The 22,941-nt window shown below is 49.4% G+C and overlaps 1 protein-coding gene and 2 non-coding genes across 7 annotated transcripts in view; 2 read left to right on the top strand and 1 right to left on the bottom strand.

Annotated features, from left to right (window-relative positions):
- The window catches only part of PUDP (pseudouridine 5'-phosphatase), a 463,943-nt gene that overhangs the window by 437,354 nt on the left and 3,648 nt on the right, over positions 1–22,941 (bottom strand). The gene's annotated exons all lie outside the window — the stretch shown is intronic.
- Positions 7,537–7,620, top strand: TRNAR-UCG (transfer RNA arginine (anticodon UCG)). The gene has a single exon. It is a non-coding gene; the product is annotated as a tRNA-Arg (tRNA).
- Positions 7,850–7,955, top strand: LOC128773962 (U6 spliceosomal RNA). Its single transcript, XR_008418453.1, has one exon. It is a non-coding gene; the product is annotated as a U6 spliceosomal RNA (small nuclear RNA).

Genomic DNA, 22,941 nt, shown 5'->3' on the forward strand with positions numbered 1-22,941 from the left:
TGCTCGAAGGATTTTTTTGTCCCCTGGTAATCCATACTCAACTTCTAAAACTCATTTAAGGGGCGCCTGGGTGGCTCAGTCGCTTGAGCATCCACCTTCAGCTCAGATCATGATCTCCACACTCCGTGAGTTCGAGCACCACGTCGGGCTCCGTGCTGACAGCTCAGAGCCTGGAACCTGGTTCGGATTCTGTGTGGGTATGTCTCTGCCCCTCCCCCGCTCACACTCTGTCTCTCAAAAATAAATTAAAAAATATATAAAAATTATACAAGGACAGTGGGGCGCCTGGGTGGCTCATTCGGTCAAGCGTCCGACTTTGGCTCAGGTCATGATCTCACGGTTTGTGAGTTCGAGCCCCACGTCAGGGTCTGTGCTGACAGCTCAGAGCCTGGAGCCTGCTTTGGATTCTGTGTCTCCCTCTGTCTCTGCCCCTCTCCTGCTCATATTCTGTCTTTCTCTCAAAAATAAATAAACATTAAAAAAAATTCTTTTTTTTAAATATAAATAAATAAATAAATAAATCTCATTTAAAACATGAGCTGGTTCAGAAAATGTTGCTGGATCGCTCATCTACGTATGGAAGTATATCTGTATAACGGTGGAAAAATGAACATGGGTACTAGGATCATAGATCTAAATATAAAACCAAGACTATATAACTTGTACAAGAAAACATAGAAGGACATGTTTGGAATCATAGGTTATATGAGGTTTTCACACAGAGAACACAAAATGCAACCTGCATAGGGGATACGTGGATAAAGGGGCTTTCGCCAAAATTAAAAGACACCACCAGCAAGAAACCAAAAGGCAAGGATATTTACAACACAGACACATGCACACACACGACTTGTATCTACGAACCGAACTTACAACTTTTCTGGCACAAGGAACCGAACTTTACAACTTTTCTCGCACAAGGAACCAAACTTTACAACTTTTCTTGCACAAGGAGCCGAACTTTACAACTTTTCTTGCACAAGGAGCCGAACTTTACAACTTTTCTTGCACAAGGAGCCGAACTTTACAACTTTTCTGGCACAAGGAGCCGAACTTTACAACTTTTCTGGCACAAGGAGCCGAACTTTACAACTTTTCTTGCACAAGGAGCTGAACTTTACAACTTTTCTTGCACAAGGAGCCGAACTTTACAACTTTTCTTGCACAAGGAGCCGAACTTTACAACTTTTCTTGCACAAGGAGCCGAACTTTACAACTTTTCTTGCACAAGGAGCCGAACTTTACAACTTTTCTGGCACAAGGAACCGAACTTTACAACTCAATGATGAGCCAAAAACCTGCAGTAGATAGAATAGCAATCCCCCAAAAATGTCTACAACGTTGTCCCCAGAACCTGTGACTATCTCACCTCACAGGCAAAAGGAACTGTGACCCCGCGTGCAGTGTGACCACGTTATGTGCCCTGAGATGGGGAGCTGGTCCTTGATTATGCAGCAGGCGCCAGGTCACCAGAGGGTGTTTATAAGGGGAGGCAGGCGGGTCAGAGTCAGGGAAGGAGGGGTGAGCACAGAACCAGAAGCTGGGAGCGGGGGAGGGTCACAAGGCAAGGCATGCGGGAGGCCTCTAGATTCTCCTCCAGAGAGCCCTGAAGGAGCAGAGCCTGTGAACACTCTGCCAAGACTAATGTTGTACGTCTGGCCTGCAGAAGGGAATGACAACAATTCTGTGTTGTTTCAAGCCAGCAGCCATTAAGTCATTTGTGGTAATTTGTTATAGCACCCGTAGCAAGCTAATACACAACCCAGTATAGAAACAGCTCTGCTGAACAGTGGGGCGGTTTCTGAAAGAGTTGAGTCTCCACCTAAGTAGTAGGAGTGGAAAGGAAAATACAACCCTTGGGTGCCTGCAACAACATGAATGGGTTTTAGGTCAATTACACCCGATGAAGGAAGTCAGACAGGTAATGACACACTGAAACTGGTCCAACCGGGGCCCCTGGGTGGCTCAGTCGGTTAAGCGTCCAAGTCGTCAATTAGCATCAGGTCACGATCTCACGGTTCGGGACATCCAGCCCTGCGTGAGGCTCTGCGCTGGCCATGCACCCTACTAGGAACTCTCTCTCTCCTTCTCGCTCTCTGCCCCTCCCCCACTCATGCTCTCTTTCTCTCAAAATAAGTAAACTTAAAGGAAAAAAAAAGCTGATCTAACTGTACCTTTATTATTTTTTTATGTTTATTTTTTTAACTTTTTTTTTTCTTTTTTTTTTTTTTTTTTTGAGACAGAGAGACAGAGCATGAACGGGGGAGGGTCAGAGAGAGGGAGACACAGAATCTGAAACAGGCTCCAGGCTCCGAGCTGTCAGCACAGAGCCCGACGCGGGGCTCGAACCCACGGACCGCGAAATCATGACCTGAGCCGAAGTCGGCCGCCCAACCGACTGAGCTGCCCAGGCGCCCCTGTTTATTTATTTTTGAGAGCGAGAGACAGAGCATGAACCGGGAAGGGGCAGAGAGAGAGGGAGACACAGAATCCAAAGCAGGCTCCGGGCCCTGAGCTGTCAGCCCAGAGCCCGACGCGGGGCTCGAACCCACAGACCTCAAGGTCATGACCCGAGCTGAAGTCAGACGCCTACCGACTGAGCCACCCAGGCGCCCCTAACTGAACACTTTAAACTACCCGTGAAGGCCAATGGGACAAAAGTTTCTTGGAACTTGACTTTCCTTCGTAAAATGCCATCTCTGTGCTGTTGCAGAGAAAGTTTTCCGCGTGCATCCAAACCTCATGGTCCAGTCCTGAAAACACAGGCAGGCTCCAGGAGTGGAGAATCTGCAGCACTGCCGAGAAGAGCATTTCACACATTTGGAAGATCACCCAACACTACACGGCGCTTGCCCTGCGCTTCGGAGCTGCCCTGAAAGTGCGGCCGGGGTAGGACGAGCCACATGAATTCAGGTTTCCCTTGAGGAGAACAGACTGACAGACAGTGCTGGCAGAACAAGGCCACAAAGGGTTCGCGGAGCACAGCGTTCCTCCTGCTGGGGAACAGCGAGGTCCCTGGGGTCGGCCCACGGCCGATAGGACAAGAATGTGGACGCAACAGGTGACACAGAGATGGTTCTCGGCCAAACGCATACTTGTCTTTTAGAAACCATGACGTGTGTGGCCAAGGAGGAAAGACTTTGAGCAGTCTTGCCTCGTACCTTTGGCCTGGGAAGAAACGCCCTTTGCCAGGATTTCAGGAGGGCAACGAGCTTGCCCTAGGCAAGTCCCAGGTGTCCCTAGGCACCCGCCAGGTCAAGGACAGGGGTCCCCAGGTGGCCAGCAGGTGCAGCCAAGCAACCTTCCAGCGGCGTGACGATCACACAGAGTGTTTCCCGCAGAACCCACAGGAGACGCGATGCCCCCCTTTCTGAAGAAGGGTACAACACAGACCAATAGGAGAGTTTACTCCCCGCACCCAGGCCTCCCCTTGTCACTGTGCTCCCCCAGCCTCTGGCATTTCGTCCTGCTCTTTCTCCTGCCCTTGGACAGGTGCCAAAGGTCATGGGGAAGGCTGGGTGTGGGTGACGGTGGGGTCTGGAATCAGAGGCAACAGACATACGCAGTGGGTCCTGAGAAACACAGCAAAGTGGTGAAGGCCAGAGACAGAGAGGCAGAAGGCAGAGAGGACGGCAGGCTCCAAGCCCTGAGAAACCGCAGGATTACAGACAAATATTTCCTAAAATAGGGGGAAAGTCAGGGAAGGAACTGTGGAAGGTGGCAGTGACAATGAAGTGCTTTTGAAGGTACAAATCTCCCAAACACAGCCTTGGACTCACTCTACAAGGTGTCGACTCCTATCTGATGCCTGATGGTACATTACTGATACGTAAATGCTACTGGCCCAGCTTACAATCAAGAAAAGGAAACGTGTACGTGAATCTGCATAAAATAAATAACAATAAGGAAACGAGACTCACTGTCCAGGACTTACTGCAGGGCAGCGAGCCCGCATATGCACCATCCAGCAATGACACGCAGCCCTGTATGCAATCCCGTGAGCTCCCGTTTTAACACACGGCCTCCGCACATTCCCTTGTCCCGTGTCAGTTCCGGGCACTGGGACTCAAGCAGTGGCTCTCCAGGAGACCCACCCACCCCGGCATCAGCATTATCTGGGCCCTCACAGGAAATGCAAATTCTTGGATCCACCCAGACCCACAGAGCCAGAGAGCCCGGGGCCCACGCTACTTGGGTTTTAACGAGCCCTGTGCAAGAGTTGTGATGCCTGCACAAGGGTTAGAACCTCGGGGCTGAAGTGTCATCAGCATTCACGGTCATGACACAACAGAGAATGTGTGGCTACCACAATAATTAGTAAGACAGGGTCAATAATTGCTGGCATTTCCCAAGGGGTGAGTGGCACTGGAATCTTTGACAGCCGTCCGTGGTATGGACTAGGGGCACGGCATACCCAGCTCTCAGATGGGCACACTGATGCCAGGGCACAGCACCCCGACCACACAGGATGCAGAGAACGGGTCACCTAGTGTCTCCCCTCACTGGGGCTCCTGGGTGCTCCTGGGGACACCTGTTTGTTCTCGCAACAGCTGATGGCTTCCAGCACCCAGATACTCACGTGGGCTGCAAAGTTTCATCGCCTTCCTTAAGCCCAGACGTCCTCCCTGTGCAAACCCAGGCTCGGAGTTTCGCATTTGCCGTTTTGCTCTCTCCTGTTGGAAAGACTGATCTAGAAGCCTGGAGCAGTGACGCTTTGGTGTGTTATTCCCTTCAACTGGAGTTATCCAGCTGAGGGAATTAAGTGAAGGTATTTCCAGACTCTGGACTGAGGTCAGCCAAGGGCTCCCCAAGAAGTGAGTTCTCCCAAAGATTTCTCTTAAGACCTGGAGCAGAGCTCCCCTCATTTGGGCACGGAGGGGGCCATGAGCATACGGAGTCCTCCAGGGACGTTAAGCTCTGCCTTTCCCACAGGGAGTCTGAGGCCCACGCAGGCCATGCACGCACCGCCCGGGCATCTGGACACAAGGGCCAGGCTGCCCAATGACATAAGCCCATTCTGCCGTGACGCACAGGCAGGGAGAACAGCAGGATGGGGACAGGGAGGGGAGGTGTCATCAGCCATGGCTTGTGCAGTGTGCAAAGCGGTCTTTCGGAGCATGGGCGTCCTGTGGGTAAGCAGAGTGGAAGCAGCCAGAAGCTGTGCCCGTGGAGGAGGCGGAATGCATACGGGGACTGTCACACCTGGGGGGCCACAGAGACGTGCATCTGCACGCTGGGGCTGCCGCGTCCTACAGGTGTCACCTTGTCAAAGTAAAAAGCCTGCTGAAGGGTCAGCTTCCTCACGGGTGCCATAGGGAGAATGCTCCCTGTGACCTCGGGTTGTTTGAGGATGAAATGTGTCAGGTAGGAATTGTCCAGAAGAGAGCACACACTCAACACAGGGTGCTTTTCGAAAGGTCACCTGGGCAAATGAAGCCACAGGCACTTGTCCTAATATGTGCCCAAGACGATGCGTGTGAAAATACAGAACGGCCACTGATGAAAACACAAGTGAAGCAACAGGACCAGAGCATCCTTGAAGGGGCCTTCGCTGGCCCCCAGCTTCCCGAGCTCCCCTCCTGAGCGCCAGGCATCCCTGGGCACCAGAGACCCTGTACCACAGAGCCTGGGGGGTCGTCGTGGCACACACACGTCATCTTGGACAAGAGCGGGCTCCAGGATGCTTGGAATTATGGGGAAGGTGGGCTGGCAGGGATAACTGAAAAGCAGAGCGAGGGCCTGTGGCCCCCAGGGGTGACGACCTGCCCCATCCGTGACACGGTGAGACTCCTCCCACACAAAGCACCCACAGGTAGGGGGGCCGGCGAAGGCGGGTGTAGGGGAGGATCCAGGCTGCCATCACAACGATGGGACGTGTCCCACTACCCACTAGGAGGGTGTTGTCTCTGCTGTGCTGCGTGAAGGTTCACCCCACAGCCGTGTGATGGCAGTGAGGGGTCAAAAGCCCGCATTGCGTGTGTAAATTCAACAGAGCTACACCATCTTTAAGTGGAGGCATCTAAAGGACGGCCAGTCGTCAGTCCCGCAAATTAAAATGTTTTTACATTCATTCATACCTACAAGAAGCTGATACACGTAATGAAGAAGAAAGGGTCCAGAAGGATGTTGCGTAACATCGAAATAAGCTCTATGTGCACGTATTTTCTCTCTCCTTTTTCCTTTTGTTTCAACGTTCATTTATTTATTTTGAGACAGAGAGACAGATGGGCAGAGACATAGGGAGCTCACGTGCGGGGGAGGGGCAGAGAGAGAGGGAGACAGAGAATCCCAACCAGGCTGCATGCCATGAGCACTGACCCTGACATGGGGCTCGGACTCACGAACTGTGAGATCGTGACCTGAGCTGAAATCAAGAGTTGGACACTTACCAAACCAGTGACCCATTCAAGTGCCCGGGTTCTCTTTTTAAAAGCATACTTTCAGCAGACTGCATAGAGAAAACAGGCTTTTCACACCAGTTTTTCCCTAGTCCCAGATAGCGATGGCTGCTCCCTGTAGTACGTGTGTTCGTCTCATGTGTCCCAAGTGGAGTCCTTGAGGCAGAATCGGAATCTCAGAATATGCACGTGGCCACGAGAGCCCGGTGTTCCCTGAAGCGGGCACCACCGTGTCACAGGACGGCAGAGGGGTCGGCCCCGGATTGTGAATGAGAGCCCCAAGCACCACTGAGTGACAGGGCGCAGGACTCAGGGACACAGCCGCGCCTCCGTGCTTGGGGTGAAGTAGAAACACTGCACACGCAGCACGTCTGGACTCTGCTCGCCCACTCGCACACGCAGGACGTCTAACGTAACCGAAGTTTTCTCAGACTGTGTAATGCCCCCTGACCGTGCAGCCCGGGGAAACTCAACCACGGTCTCCAAAAAGACTTCTCCCCACGTCAAACTGATACCATTGCTAGCACGATGAGGTATCTATGTCCCTTCTCCATCAACACTATTGTCAGCTACACCCCAAGAAAAGCTCTGACTTGAAGGTGGCCTACAACCCAAAATGACAGATAACTCGTTTTTTGTTTTGCAAACTATTATCAAGTAAGGTTTGGAAATACTTAAACATGCAATACTTTTTCTACCAGAATGTTTGTGTTTTGGCTCGTTATGCAATGGCCAACTCAAAAATTTCTTTGGCAGTTTTAGTAGATTATGCTGAAATTATGCTCAATAGGGATGCTCCAACACTTTTTTATATTCCTTAAAGCAATGGTTCACAAATGTGGGGGAGGGGAGTGAGATTTTACCCACGGGGGTACATAAAAGACAAGATAAATGTGTTTTTGTCTGTAAATCTTTTTTTAAATCCGATTTAAAAGACAGTTACACTAAGCAATGATTATAAATCTCTATTTATGTGCACATAATGTTGAACGATGAAATTCTCATGACAGTAACAGCACGAAGGAGCGGGGAGAGGATGGAGCCATGTAGGAGCAAAGTTTTGGCATAAGTTTTAAGCTAAGCTGGCATTAGTGCAAACTAGGTGGTGACACATTAAGATGTTAACTGTAATTGGGGCGCCTGGGTGGCTCAGTGGTAGAGCGTCTGACTTCGGCTCAGGTCATGATCTCACGGTCCGTGGGTTCGAGCCCCGCGTCGGGCTCTGTGCTGACAGCTCAGAGCCTGGAGCCTGTTTCGGATTCTGGGTCTCCCACTCTCTCTGCCTCTTCCTGTCTCACACTCTATCTAACTCTCTCTCAAAAGTAAATAAACATTAAAAAAATTAAAAAAAAAAGATGTTAACTGTAATATTCAGAGCAACCACTAAGAAAATAACTAAGAACGTATATAATACATAATAAAAGAAACAAGAGGAGAATTAAAACGGCAGAGTGCTTGCTTCAGCAGCACATACACTAAAACTGGACGATACAGAGAAGACTAGCATGGCCCCTGAGCACGGACGACAGGCAAATTCGGGAAGTGTTCTGTACTTTTCTCATAAGAGCCATTTATGGAAAGCCCACACCTAGTATCATCCTCAATGGGGAAAAACCTGAGAGCTTTCCCCCTAGGGTCAGGAACAGAACAGGGATGTCCATTCTCACCAGTGTTGTTTAACATAGTGTTGGAAGTTCTAGCATCAGCAATCAGACAACAAAAGGAAATCAAAGGCATCAAAATTGGCCAAGAAAAAGTCAAACTTTCAGTTTTCGCAGAGGACATGATACTCTATATGGAAAACTCAAAAGACTCCACCAAAAGACTGCTAGAACTGATCCATGAATTCAGCAAAGCCTCAGGGTACAAAATCAATATACAGAAATTGGTTGCATTTCTCTATACCAATAATGAAGCAACAGAAAGAGAAATCAAGAAACTGATCCCGTTTACAACTGCACCAAGAACCATCAAATACCTAGGAATAAACCTAACCAAAGTGGAAAAACCTGTATGCTGAAAACTTATGAAGGAGAAAGCTTTTGTTTTTGTGGTTTTTTTTTTTTTTTTAACGTTTATTTATTTTTGAGACAGAGAGAGACAGAACATGAACGGGGGAGGGTCAGAGAGAGGGAGACACAGAATCTGAAACAGGCTCCAGGCTCGGAGCTGTCAGCACAGAGCCCGACGCGGGGCTCGAACTCACGGACCGCGAGATCATGACCTGAGCCGAAGTCGGCCGCTTAACCGACTGAGCCACCCAGGCGCCCCTGAAGGAGAAAGCTTTTGAAGGAAATTGAAGAAGACACAAACAAATGGAAAAACATTCCATGCCATGGATTGGAAGAATAAATAATGTTAAAATGTCAATATAAATGTCAATATTACCCAAAGCAATCTACACATTCAGTGCAATCCCAATCAAAACTGCACTGGCATTCTTCTCAAAGCTAGAACAAGCAATCCTAAAATTTCTATGGCAACACAAAAGACCCCAAATAGCCAAAGTAATATTGAAGAAGAAAACCAAAACAGAGGCATCGCAACCCCAGGCTTTAGCTTCTACTACAAAGCTGTAATCATCAACACAGTATGATATTGGCACAAAACAGACACTCAGATCAATGGAACAGAACAGAGAACCCAGAAATGGACCCACAAATGTATGGCCAGCTAATCTTTGACAAAGCAGGAAAGAATATCCAATGGAAAAAAAGACAGTCTCTTTAACAAATGGTGCTGGGAGAACTGGACAGCAACATGCAGAAGAATGAAACTAGACCACTTTCCTACACCATACACAAAAATAAACTCAAAATTGATGAAAGACCTAAATGTGAGACAGGAAACTATTAAAATCCTCGAGGAGAAAACAGGCAAAAACCTCTTTGATCTTGGCCACAGCAACTTCTTACTCAACATGTCTCCGGAGGCAAGGGAAACGAAAGCAAAAAATGAACTACTGGGACCTCATCAAACTAAAGACTTTCTGCACAGCAAAGGGATCAGCAAAACTAAAAGACAACCGACAGAATGGAAGAAGATCTCTGCAAACGACATATCAGATAAAGGGTTAGTGTGTCCAAAATCTACAAAGAACTTATCAAAAAACTCAATCCCCAAAAAACAAATAATCCAGTGAAGAAATGGGCAGAAGACATGAATAGACACTTCTCCAAAGAAGACATCCAGATGGCCAACAGGCACATGAAAATATGCTCAATGTCACTCCTCATTAGGGAAATACAAATCAAAACCACACTGAGATACCACCTCATGCCAGTCAGAGTGGCTAAAATGAACAAATCAGGACACTATAGATGCTGGAGAAGATGTGGAGAAATGGGAACCCTCTTGTACTGTTGGTGGAAATGCAAACTGGTGCAGCCGCTCTGGAAAACAGTGTAGAGGTTCCTCAAAAAATTAAAAATAGATCTACCCTATGACCCAGCAATAGCACTGCTAGGAATTTACCCAAGGGATACAGGAGTACTGATGTATAGGGGCACTTGTACCCCAATGTTCACAGCAGCACTTTCAACAGCCAAATTATGGGAAGAGCCTAAATGTCCATCAACTGACGAATGGATAAACATGATGTGGTTTATATATACAATGGAAAACCACTTAGCAATGGGAAAGAATGAAATCTGGCCATTTGTAACAACATGGATAGAACTGGAGGGTATTATGCTGAGTGAAATAAGTCAGAAAATGATGGATACCTTATGTTTTCACTCATACGTGGATCTTGAGAAACTTAACAGAAGAGCATGGGGGAAGAGAAAGGAAAAAAAATAGTTACAAACAGAGAGAGAAGGAGGCAAAGCATAAGAGACTTTTAAATACAGAGAACAAACTGAGGGTCGATGAGGGATGGGAAGGAGGGGAGGTGGGTGATGGGCATTGAGGAGGGCATTTGTTGGGATGAGCACTGGGTGTTGTATGTAAGCAATGGACCATAGGAATCTACCCCCAAAATCAACAGCACACTCTACACATTGTATATTAGTCATTTTGACAATAAATTATATTTTTAAAAAAATAGTACACTAGAAAGTATCTAGTTAATATGAAAGAAGGCAGTATAACTTCTCCATGAAGAAATAAAGGAACAAAATAAGACATACACAAAACAATATGCCATACAAAAATCCTGTTTTATCAGGAGTGGCATTTTATGTAAATGATTAAAACCCCCAATTAAAAGCTAAACCCTGCCAGAATGGATTTTAAAACAAGAAGACCATGCTCCAACTATAACGTGTCTACAAGACACAGTTTACGTCGAGAGAAGCACAAGATTTCAAGGAGGTTTGAAAAGATAGGCAAGGTGCACAGCAACCAAAAGAGCAGATTGGCTACATCACACAACAGAGATTCAAGACAAATGCCTGTAGCGGTTACAAAGCAAAGAAATCTAACAGAAGCATTTTATAAAGAGGTCATTCCGTATTCTAAGGATGCGACAATTATAAACACGTATGAACTCCACAACAGAGCCCCAATTACATAAAAGAGAAACTGATAAAACTGTTGGGAGAAATAGATCATTCAACAATAGCAGTTGGAGATTTGGATATGATGCTTTTAATAAGGGGTAGAACTAGATTAAAAAGCAGCAAGGATAGAGGGAACTAGACTTAACACCGTGAACTACGTAACCACCACCAACCAGCTGGACTTAGTAGACATCTGCGGAACATTCCCCCCGGCCGAAGAGAACACACCTTCTCCAGGGAAGACGGTATGCTAGGCCAAGGTGCCGTAAACTGACAAACGCTTGAAATCATACAAAATACTTCCCCGATCTACAGTGGGATGAAAACAGAAGCTGGTAATAGAAAACCTACTGGGGAAATTGGTAAGAACACGTGGAAAGTACACAACGTGCCTGTATATTCAAAGGCCAAAGAGGAAATTATAAGGGAAACTGAGAGATCCTGTGGGGCGAATGAAAATGAAAACACGACACCCCCAAATCTTCGGGGAGCAAGCAGTGCTGGGAGGGAAGTGGATGGCCCCAAACGCCCGTATTACCAAACAATGGTCAGAGATGTAGAGCATGTGGATAGGCTGAAGACGAGCAAGAGGCTGTGAGCCATGGAATGAGGCCGCCCGCATGTGGCTGGACAAGGCAAGGGAATCCCAAGCCTCCAGAAAGGAACGCATCTCTGTGGACACCAAGAGTTCAGCCCGTGAGACAGATACGGGATTTCTGACCTGCACAATGTCGCTGTTGTAAGACGTCTGTGTTGTCTTAACTGGTGACTCCGGCAATAGAAAAGTAACACAATAAGAAACGTTGTCGGCCACCTGTTTTTCCTTTTTTTCACTGGACTTCTATACAGTGAGTCTCAAGCAGACCAAACACCCGGCGTAAGAAAGAACAAAATTTTCTGAATATTTCGTTCACGAGGACCTTAACAACCGAAGGTCAAAAGGCAGCTACAGACGGTTGATGGCACTACGGGTGACGCTTTCCTGAGGCTGGCCACCAGCTGTTAAAGAACACCGTGGCCTTGGCCTTTCTTAGTGCTACATCACAATCGCAGACGCACAAACCTCATTAATCGCTGGGTTCTTCTTTCCCATGTCCCACTGACACGTGCCATGAACATCAATAATTTAAGTCCTTCTTGAATTTTAGGGGACAAACAGACAACCACTGCGTTCTAGATGGATGTGTCTTTCTTATATTGCAGATGTGTAAACTTTGCTAAGAATTAGCTTCCGAAGGCCCCAGGCTTTATGGTTTAATGATGAATCCATATGTTTTTATGCCTTTTGAATAAATGAAAACCAGCAGATGTCCTCCACAAAATGCAAGGCTGAAAGACGTTCTTTCCCCGCTGAAAGAACAGCTTCCATTCTCTTCGGGATCTACCTTTCAGTGGCCTGCCCTGCCCCTCCTCGCCTTCTGTCCTTACCACTGGTATGAAGGAAGCCCCCGCAGAGGGCCTGGTGGGATACAACACCAGCAATGTAAGCATTAGTAGGGAGACGACGCCAGAAACAGTTTTAATTTAGGGTGAGGCAAAGCATCGGGATATCTAGGAATCACACTGTGGTGAACTCAGCACTGATCACTACAAAGTGCTCCTCCTTTAAAGACACAAAATGCATCACGTCCAGGCATATTCCTTTGGCTGTCAGGGCGTGGTTTTTGTTTAGGCAGTTTTGTGTGTGTGTGTGTGTGTGTGTGTGTGTGTGTGTGTGTGTGGGTGGGTGGGGGTGGGGGTGGGGGTGGAGGAATGTCACAAAACTCAACTGTGGAAAGAGGACCCAAGGAAGACTGGAGAAACTTCCGTGGTGTTCCCACTGGCACAGCCAGTACATCCCAGCTCTGTACATCCCAGAGCATTCCGTCCCAGGGCGAAGACTGTCGAACCTCGGTGCAGACTGCTGGATCCCTTCAGGGTATCAAAAATTCTAAACTCCTGGGCGGACTGGTCTTCCATACCAAAGGAACACAGACCGGGAGGCTTAACAGACCTTTCCCACTCCCAATACTGCAGGCTGTGAGCCTGAGATCCAGGCAGGGCCGAGACTGGTTCCCCCTTGAGGCCTGTCTCCTTGGCGTGTAAACCGTCTTCTCCCCGCGTCCTCACGTGGCCATCCCTCTGTGTGTGCCCGTGTCCTAATTCCCCCTGGTTTTTTATTTATTATTAATTTTTGAGAAAGACAGCAAGCAGGGGAGTGACAGAGAGAGAGAGAGATTCTCCAGCAGGGTTCGTGCTATCAGCACAAAGCCAACGTGGGGCTTGAACTCACAAAACCGTGAGATCGTGACCTGAGCCAAATCAAGAGTCAGAGGCTTAACTGAGTGAGCCACGCAGGCACCCCGTAATCTCTTCTTCTTACAAGGACACCAGCCCTATGGGATCAGGGCCTGCCCTACTGACCTCATTTTACCTTAGTCACCACTTTAAAGACCCCACTTCTACACACAGCCGCATTCTGAGGGCCTGGGAGTGAAGGGTTTCAACTGGTGAATTTTGGGGAGTCCCAGTCCGGTCCATGGAGTTCTAATAAATCTTTATCTATTTGGTATTTCTTTCTGTCAAGGGCATACCCAACCAACCACTTAAGGTCTCCTTACACATCTTATTTTTCAAAATGGGGAGGGACTAGGAGAGTTATCAAATAATCAAGATCCTTTTTATTTTATTTTTTATTTTTATTTTAATTCCAGTGTAGTTTTTTTTTTTTAATTTTTTTTAATGTTTATTTATTTCTGAGACAGAGAGAGACAGAGCATGAACGGGAGAGGGGCAGAGAGAGAGGGAGACACAGGACACAGAATCCGAAGCAGGCTCCGGGCTCTGAGCTGTCAGCACAAAGCCCGACACAGGGCTCAACCCACGAACTGTGAGATCATGACCTGAGGAGCCGAAGTCGGACGCTCAACCGACTGAGCCACCCAGGCACCCCCAATCAAGATCCTTTTATTTAAAAGAATATGCTCACATGACCTAAGTGGGTTTGCAAATCTCAGATTTTACTGAACTGTACTCAGGGTTTCTGCAAAGAACCACAAGCAGCAAGGTGTGGGTCCCTCCATCCATGGAGAGTGTACCACCGATACTCAAAAGCAGCGATGGGGGAGCAGTCTTGATCAAAGGGTACGGGGTCGGCGTCCTGACTTCCAGCGGCAAAGGGGCAACTCATGACACCTCCTCTCTGTGAACACGTAGAGGGTCCATGGACACAGAGTTAAGGCCGGCCGCATGTTCATTTTCTGAGGCATGTCAGTCTATGGCCTTATAAGATGTTACTCTAAGTCAGACCCAGTACATGAAAGATATCGCCTTCAATCAGACGCCATTTTCATAGCCCTCCCTAGGACTTGCTTAAAGCTGGGACCTATAATCAGAATGGAGAATTCTTGTCGAGTTCAAAGAGTATCGGATTTAAGTGGAAAGACATTTACGTGTGTTAAAAAATGCAAAATTTAATCAGCTGGGTGGGAAAAGTATCTGGTAGAGGACGGATTTTCCCTAAGGGACAGGTAGCTCATTCGGTGCCCAAGATACTCAGTGATGTTTAAGGGAAGGAAGACCACCAAATAAACTCTTGTGTGCTATTTAATACTTTGTGACTTACAGTCTTTAATTGAATTTGGCCCATTGGGGCCACAGTGCCGTAAATAAACTTTTAAACGCGCACTGAAATTACTAATCTTCACTCACACGTTAAGATGATATTAACTGACTTCTCCTGGAACAGTGAAGTGAACTTCAGATTCATCGTTCTTAATCAACTTCATTTATTAGGGGAAAGTGATCGTTGGCTATTCAAAAAGGTTCCATTGGCTAAATCGGACAAGAGAAGTAGTGAACGAGGACATAAAACCTAGTGGCTTTATAAATATGGTTTAATGACCATAAAGGTGTTTAAGTTGATGACAGAAATTGTAAATAGAACCAGAGGCTGTTATGGCCTCTTAGCGGTGATGTTAAGCCTAATACGTTTGTACACAGAGTAGGCAGAAATTAAATGTTTTGAACTGCTAACATTAACAGGTGGTACATTTTTAAAACTGAGGTGTAGTCAAGTCTGAACACAGGAAGTGGACCAAAGACAGAGAGAGAGAGAGAGAGAGAGAGAGAGAGAGAGAGAGATTGAGAGAGAGAATCAGAGACTAAGAAAGGGTTGGGGAGAAAGGGTTCTGCCCCAAGGCAGAAATCAGCTCCTGGCAATGTCAGCTGATTCCAGAATGGAGTTTCCCACATTCAGGAAAAGGTGAGCGGGGACATTTGGAACTAAGAAATACACAGGGGTGTATCAGGAGGGTTTCCTCAATATGAATGTGGATACCCACTTTCTACTGATAATCTTCCCACCCAGGGAAATATGTTCCCATTACCCAAGTACCACACACCCAGGCTATATTAGGCCCTGCGTTTACAGGCTAGTGTTGATGCAAACGAGGGGGGCCATGGACAGGATGCAGACAGCTGTCCGACCCAAGAGCGAGGCCCAAGGTGATTATTCTGTGAATAATCAATAATTCGTATCTTAGATTATAAGCTCCCAGCACAAGCCGTCACGATCTCTTTTCTGTACCTGGCAAGTATGTATTAAATATAATTGCACTTCAATGCAGCTGGACTCGGAGCTCCCGCAGGTGAATGACACCGTGAGTGTGGTTCTTATGTGGGAAGACAGGACAGAGTCCTTGGCCTTCGGCGGTTGGCAGCCACTGCTTTGGACATAATTAGAGAAGGCGAGTATATAGCAGAGAGGTGCCAGGAGGTCATTAGTTACAGCCCAATGTTTCATTAACGACAGTTAACAACCCTGGAACATCTCACGGCACACGCCCACGGATATCCCAGGTTCTGTTCCACTTTCTGTTCTCTTACTGGCTGCGCTGTGTCGAGAATGCAGGCTGGAGAGAAGCGAGGGGTCCCCTCCCACCGATTCCTCCCGTCCACGCTCGTCCCCGCCACGCAGGTATACACGGCGGCTATCCACACCACCAGGTACGTACTGACTGGGGTTTCTCTGCCGACACACACACCGCGTCTGGGCACTGTTCTACGTGCTCAGACCCCAACAGTCCACGGAACTGACCTGGCTCCGAACCCCGGTGGACCACGTGGTCTAGGAGCCAGGGTTTGGCCCACGGCGCCCTCGGAGCACCGTAAGCAGGCCGCCTGCCCCCAAATACCCACGGGAAGGGACAGACTGGAAGCAAAACCCGCGAGCAAAGACCGCCTGTCGGCAAAGGGCTACTTCCTTACTCTCATCCGGGAGCAGCCTGTAATTGTCCTTCGGGGTAGATGCCCTTCCTTGTTCAAGGACTCAGACCCTTTCAAAGCGAATGACAAGCAAATGACAGCACTTGGCGTGCTCACACGTCCACACGGACAGGACCCAAAACGGCAGGCTTTGGCACAGGGCTCAGGAGGAATCAGAGGGCCGAAGGCCGAAGCCCGGAAATGATGAAGGATCCCCACCCGCTCCCCGTAGCAGGTAACAAACACACTGTCCTCCTGGCCCCAAATGAATTTCTTTCTTTGCTCTTTCCATGCAAAAGTAAACGAAGCAAATCAAGATGCATAGCAGAACGCAATGGGTGTAGGTCCATTTGGCTGAGTTCCCAGATCCTTCCTTCCTAGACCTACCATCCAGGTCTGTGAGTATGTGCATCACACGCGGGCAGGGGGACGTCCACATGCAAATGTGAAACGTCTTCCGGGTACCAGCACGGTTCAAAGATGGGCCTAGACGGATGGCCATTTCTTGTGGTTCTCTCGGCAGGGTGATGCCTGCCGTATGCATCTACGGGACTCCCGCCCCCGCCCCAACCATGACATCAACGTAAACGTGGCCAGACTTTCAGGCGACTGAAAGTCAACATGTATCCGTGCCCGGAACAGAACTGCTCACTCTTCCAAAGCCTTGTGTCTGCGGTGCTTGGGGACGAGCCCGTGCAATTCAGCCACGGCAGGAGGGAATCCCGGCCACATCTGTCTGCCTTGGTCCCTGCAAACCGTGTCATGAACTAAACTGCCCCTGAACCAGGCTTCTCCTCTTCCTTCCACACCAGCCCTCTGTGTCCTTGTAATGGGCTGCGTGGAGACTCTCAAACAGATGCATCCACGTCCTGCCTTCCTGGACCCTGTGAATGGGACCTTATTTGGAGAAAGGGTCTTTGCACATGTGATTAAATCAAAAATCTCAAGATGACATCATCCTGTATTATCTGGGTGTGTCCGAAGCCCAATGACAGGTGTCCCTTTAGGAAGGAAATGAGAGGCCACATAAGGAGGGAGGCAGAGGTGGGAGGGATGTGGCCACAAAGCCAGGACTGCGGGAGCCACCAGAAGCTAGGATGGGCGGGACACAGCCCCCCTACAACCTTGGAGGGAGCACGGCCCCGGCCACACGTGTCTACTTCTGGCCTCCAGAACTGGGAGAGACGCGTCAAAGCCACCGGTCTGTGGTGGCGTGGGACAGGGGTCCCGAGACACAAACGCGGTCCTGGTGTCATTCACGGGGACAGCCGGAACAGCCTGCTGGCTGTCTCCACAGAGGGCAGGCCTCAGTCATCTGCATCACCATGTACAGCTTGCCACAGCGCCCTCTGCTCCAGGAAGCCCTCAGGAAGATGGCTCTGTCCTGGGAGCACTTTCCTAGCTCTGTTCCCATCACTCAGCGAGGAACCTCTTCTCCGGTCACACACAGGCACTTTTGCCAAAACCCTGCCCTTTTCCATGTGTGCACAGCGTCCTCCCGGCCTAGGGCACGCTCAGCCTGGGCCGCCCTCCACCGAACGTCTTCCTGCAGCTCGGCCACAGAGCGCAGGACCGATCTTCTCTGGGAGGCACCCTGGACTGCTGGTGCATGTCCCGCTCCCGGCTCCCAAGGACACTGGGTCAGCTGAGCAGATAAATGAGACTGCGGTAGCATGGACAACATCTGCCTTCCTGCAGCACATACCCCGCCGCACCCCAGACCGTGTCCCCAGAAGCACAGGGGCGGTGAGGTGGGGAGATATCCATTCCCTGCGCCGGCCTCTCTCGCCGGCATTGGCTGGGCAGCTTAGCCAAGCCTGTGGGACCCGTGAACTGAATGAACGCCCTGACCATCTGTCTCCTCGAGCTCTGTGGATCCATCCGATCAGACTTTTCTCCAATCCCTCCTCCACTTAGAACTCTACCCCCAAACAAACCCTCGACAGTGGAAAGTCAAAGTCCTACCCCCCCTCCCCCAAGCCATGTGGATGGACCCAGCCAAGGGCTGGCAGCTTCCAGTCACCTGAACTGCCTTGGACGGCTGGCTTCCTGTATTGTCCAAATGACCCAGTGGGCGACTGTAAATGCCTTTATCAGGCTGCTGCCTTTCGGGCAAGGTCAGCACAACTGGTTGAACAAGATTGCAGCAGAGATACGCTGCTGTACCTTCAGGAAGGGACGAGCTCGTCAGGCTGGGACTGGCAGACCCACAAATGACTTACATGTTTGTGTTCTGAGCACGTACCCAAGCGCAAACCTGCAGGGCACAGGACAGGGCACCAGACACAGAACAGGCAGAGCTGACAGTCATGGTTCCCTGTACGAACGCTCTTTCTCTCGGAAGGGAAGTAGGGACCAGTTTGTGGCCAAATTCCTCAAAGACATGTATGAACGTTCTAGGGGAAAACTGCTGGTGAGCTCTGTGCTCCCACCAGCGCCTTCTTCAACCACTCATTTGCCCCAGCATCCCTGCCCTGTCACCCACGGGAAGAGCACAGTTCCGGAACCACCACTGGTATCGGTGGGGGTCACGGAAGTGCCCTGGATGAATCACTGCCTCATTCTCTGCTCAGTCCTCTGCAGAACGGGGAGTGACAGCAGTTAAGTGCGGGCCACCAGCTTGCAGACCTAACTAAGGCACACCGCAGCTCACAAGAGCGCTGAGCACACGGTAAAGGCTCACGAGAGACACTGTGGCTGCGCAAGGAAACCACTGAGAGCCTAAAGAACGGCACTGGTGATCAGGAGGGCGTAGAAATGGCTCTGAAGGATTTAGGACTAAGTAAGCACTTGCATGGTTTGGGGCTGGGGCCGAGGGTGAGGAAGAGAAGGTTGGAAGGGAAGGCTGAGTGTGTGGCGTGCATGGCTCACGGGGACGCTGCCGAAGACCAGGTCGGACAGAGAATTCTGGGCTCCACGCTAGACACAGTGTGCCGGTGGGGCAGGGCTGACCGATGGTCACTGGGATGAACGCAAGAGAGAGCAGAGGGCAGTCCACGGGGGTCAGAGAGTTCTTGAAGCGAGAGCATTCGCTGCAGCCTGGGCTCACGAGCCATCGCCAAGAAGAGAGGCGTGCAAGGCGAGTGCTTATGCCCTGTCAGCGTCACCAAACTACAGATGCCCACCCCTGTTGCTTCCCCAGAATATTTGACATTGATCAGGAGTCTGGCCCGGCTACCTTGCAGAATGACCTTGCAGTTTGTATTTGTCTGGTTGTATTCACGTAGCATCCCCTTACTTGTTCTTTGACCTTCCCAAACGAGAAAGCGCTCATAGACACCCAACTGGTGACCACCCAACTGGTGACCACCCAACTGTGAGACAGGTGAGCTGTTCTGGCAGTTGAGGACAGCACATCCTCTACCATGGCACTTGGGCCCTGTCCGGGCACCATCACGGCCCCCACACTGAGTCCAATGGTCTTGGCTTCCATTGGTGACTCCTGTCCAAACCATTCATGGTGGGGACTGTGAAATGCTGATTTCCCTAATTCAACCATGCTTTCCATATTTATTGAATGCATTCTTCAAAAGAGCTGTCTCCCTCCCCACCTCCTCTGTCTTGAGACGATTATGACATTTCCTGTTTTTTTTAGAGTATTACAATTTTTTTTTTTTTTATCGTTTATTTATTATTGAGAGACAGAGCATGAGCATGGGAGGGGCAGAGAGAGGAGGAGACACAGGATGCGAAGCAGGCTCCAGGCTCTGAGCTGTCAGCACAGAGTCTGACACGGGGCTCGAACTCACAAACCGCGAGATCATGACCTGAGCCGAAGTTAGATGCTTCACCGACTGAGCCGCCCAGGCGCTCCTAGAGTATTACGATCTATCATAGTCATTACTCTCTGGATTTCATGTCATGCTGCATTTTGCTACTGGGACCCCTCCCTGCATTCTGGCTTAAGACTCATGAATCCTGCTTTGTGGGCTGGAGAAGCGACGTAAACTGTGCAGAACGCACAACTATATCCGCACAGACCCACCTCCGTAGGAAGTACTAAGTTAGCGCTTCCAGTGTGTACAAAGTGCAGCAACTGTATTTGCTGTCCCATCACTCTTGGGTTTCCAAGGAGTCTGAATGCACAGGTCTGAACGCACTTAGATGAAATCCCCTGAAGCCACTCAGAGATCACGGCACGTGGTCCGGAAGAGGTGGAAATCAACGCACTACAGTGAACAGGCTGCAGACACAGCCACCCAAGCACACCTATCCTTGGTTCCCGCAAGCACCCTCTTTTCCGAGTGTGTGCCAATGTGGCCTCGGCGTCCCCTGTAACCCCGGCCCACCTTTCTGCCTAATGGTTCCGGTCTTGAAGACACAGGGACACTATGACCACCACCTACACCTGGGCTCTCAGGCTTGAGACCTCCCACCAAAACACCCCGTGTGGCACCAAGGAGGACAAGAGTGAGTTCCACACGTCTTTCGAGGACGAGACTTCTCACGACCAGGGACTAGGGCAACAGAACTGACCACGTGCATCTTCTCCCCAGAAAAGCAACAGGAGCTCTGCGTGTGCTTGCCACAAATGGCTGAGTGCAGCTGACCACTAAGCATAATTCGTAGGTCATGGGAAACAGAGGGACAGGTAAGGAGACAGCAGGCGCAGACAACCAGACAAACCCAGAACGTAGAACATTGCATAACGTAACCGGCCTTCCCAAAGTCACTATCATGGGGGAAAACAAAGGATGCGATTGGAGGAAGGGGTGAAGCTTTCTGATTTACAGCAGGATAAAGGGGCATAAAACTACCATGTGGAACCCAGCTTGGAAAACACTAGAGGATTCTCAGCTGGACCGTCGTCCCCTCTATGTTCTAATACAATCATTACTGAGAAGTCTTTTTTTTTTTTTTTCTAAACACAAACTGTCTGCTTGATAAAAATACTCTGTCCTGCTTCAGAAAACATGTTTATTGCTCTCGTATTTCTTCCCCTGGTCTGGAATGTCCGTTTTTCTTCTTCGCTCCTTCCTGCACCTGACATAAATTCTCCAGGTGACTTCAGTTGAAAGTACTTTCTGTCTCTACCATGCCCTTGCCGTGCTTAGTAGCCAGTGACGCACAGAGTCCACTCGCCACGTTTTATGTTCCATCAGGACGCTGAGACTAAGAGTAGGGGCTTGTCTGAATCCCACACAGCACCTGGCACCAGACAAGGATGGGAATGTGAGCAGACAAGGATGAGTGGATGCACGGGTCCACCACGGGGAGTGCTGAGATTAAGTACAACTAAATAAAAGCTAAATAAATGTAGCTCAGTGAACTAGCTACATTTGACACCCCTGGGTACCACGTGTGCTTCCTGTTCGCAGGGCAGACATACAACATTCCCAGGTGACAGGCAGCTGGTGACAGCTTCATGGACCGTGCTGGTCTAGGGAGGAGAGATGAGCAAAGTTCTCATCAAGGACACTCCGCTTTTCCTACAGATAAGGGGGGAGGGCGGGATCTCAGGACATGAGAGGGAGGGAAGCCTGATGCTTATTTTGACTCTTGCCCCCAAGGTGTCACAGAAGCTCACACGTGCAAACCACGATTTTGCTCTTGTTCTGATTTCGGGTACAGACAGGGCAGTCTACGGCCGCTTGCACAAGGTTTGGTTGGCTCCTGCGTCTCTCCCTGACCAGCCATGTCATGTGTGAGATTTTCCAGTACAGCATCACTGATCTCAAAGGGGCGTATGCCATGACCTCGCTCCTAGACCCAGCAGCAAAGGAGAATCAAAGGCCGCCCACGGCCCAACCCAGGACCACCAGCAATGCCAACGAAACCACCCTGCAGGCAGGGGTGTGAGGACGCGACCACCCTCCGCCCACACAGGGGCCCTCTCCGCACAGACACTCTGCCCACTGAGACTTAGCTACTGACTACAGACGTCACGGGGAATTCTGGGTGTGAGGGAGCCAGAGCACAGGGAAGGTGATGTACCTACCCGAGGCTCAGAACATATGCCAAGAGGCACTAGAATAGCTGTCCACCTCTACAGAGCTGGCGGGGGGCGGGGAGAGAAAGCTTCTTAAGACAGGACGTGTTACGATTATTACGTTTTCAACAAAACTCTCCATACACGTCCTGAGGGCAACTTTAACCAGAGACATCTGCACCAAACAGCCAAGATTGCCCCCACCTATTTTAACACAATTACGTGAAAGTTCTCACAAATCAAATGCTCTAATTATTAGCCACAGGTACTCATGCAGACTTGATGTAGGAAACTCATTTTCAAATGCAATCCACTGTGGTAGGACGCTTTTCTATTTTCCAGTTATGGGCTGTGTCTCAATGCTTTTTAAAATGCCTCCTCCCTAGGTGTGACCAGGCGTCTTTGTAATGAGTGCTTTGAGGACACTTCTTGGGGGCATCATTTCCCTTGCTGTTTTACATGGCATTAAAAAACCAGGGACGCTGACTGGTACGTAAATCACGGGAATTTAAAAAGAAAAGAATCAGAGTGAACGGCAAATCATCAGAAAGACAAAAGGGGCCAAAATATCGCCCAACACACTGCTTTTCCAGAAGAAGGAAAAGAGCAGAAACGGCTTTGTGACAAAGTGTGAGTGCTGTCCTCCCTCGATGATGAGAGTCTGTGAAGCCGCAAACACACAGTGAGAAGGCAAGGACAGGGCAGGGCCCAGCCGCACTCACAGGGATTTGCTGAATGTTTCCGTCCTACCGCCAGCTGGACAAAAGTCTGTTATCAGCAGGATTCTGCAATCTGGATCTCAAGCCCTTCTCAATTATTCTAGAAAGAGGAGCAGCTGTGGTGGGCAACCAACGACCACCTCTAAGCA

Source organism: Panthera pardus, unplaced genomic scaffold (assembly GCF_024362965.1).
Source record: "Panthera pardus isolate Hobbes unplaced genomic scaffold, ASM2436296v1 HiC_scaffold_27, whole genome shotgun sequence".
Taxonomy (NCBI): Eukaryota; Metazoa; Chordata; class Mammalia; order Carnivora; family Felidae; genus Panthera; species Panthera pardus.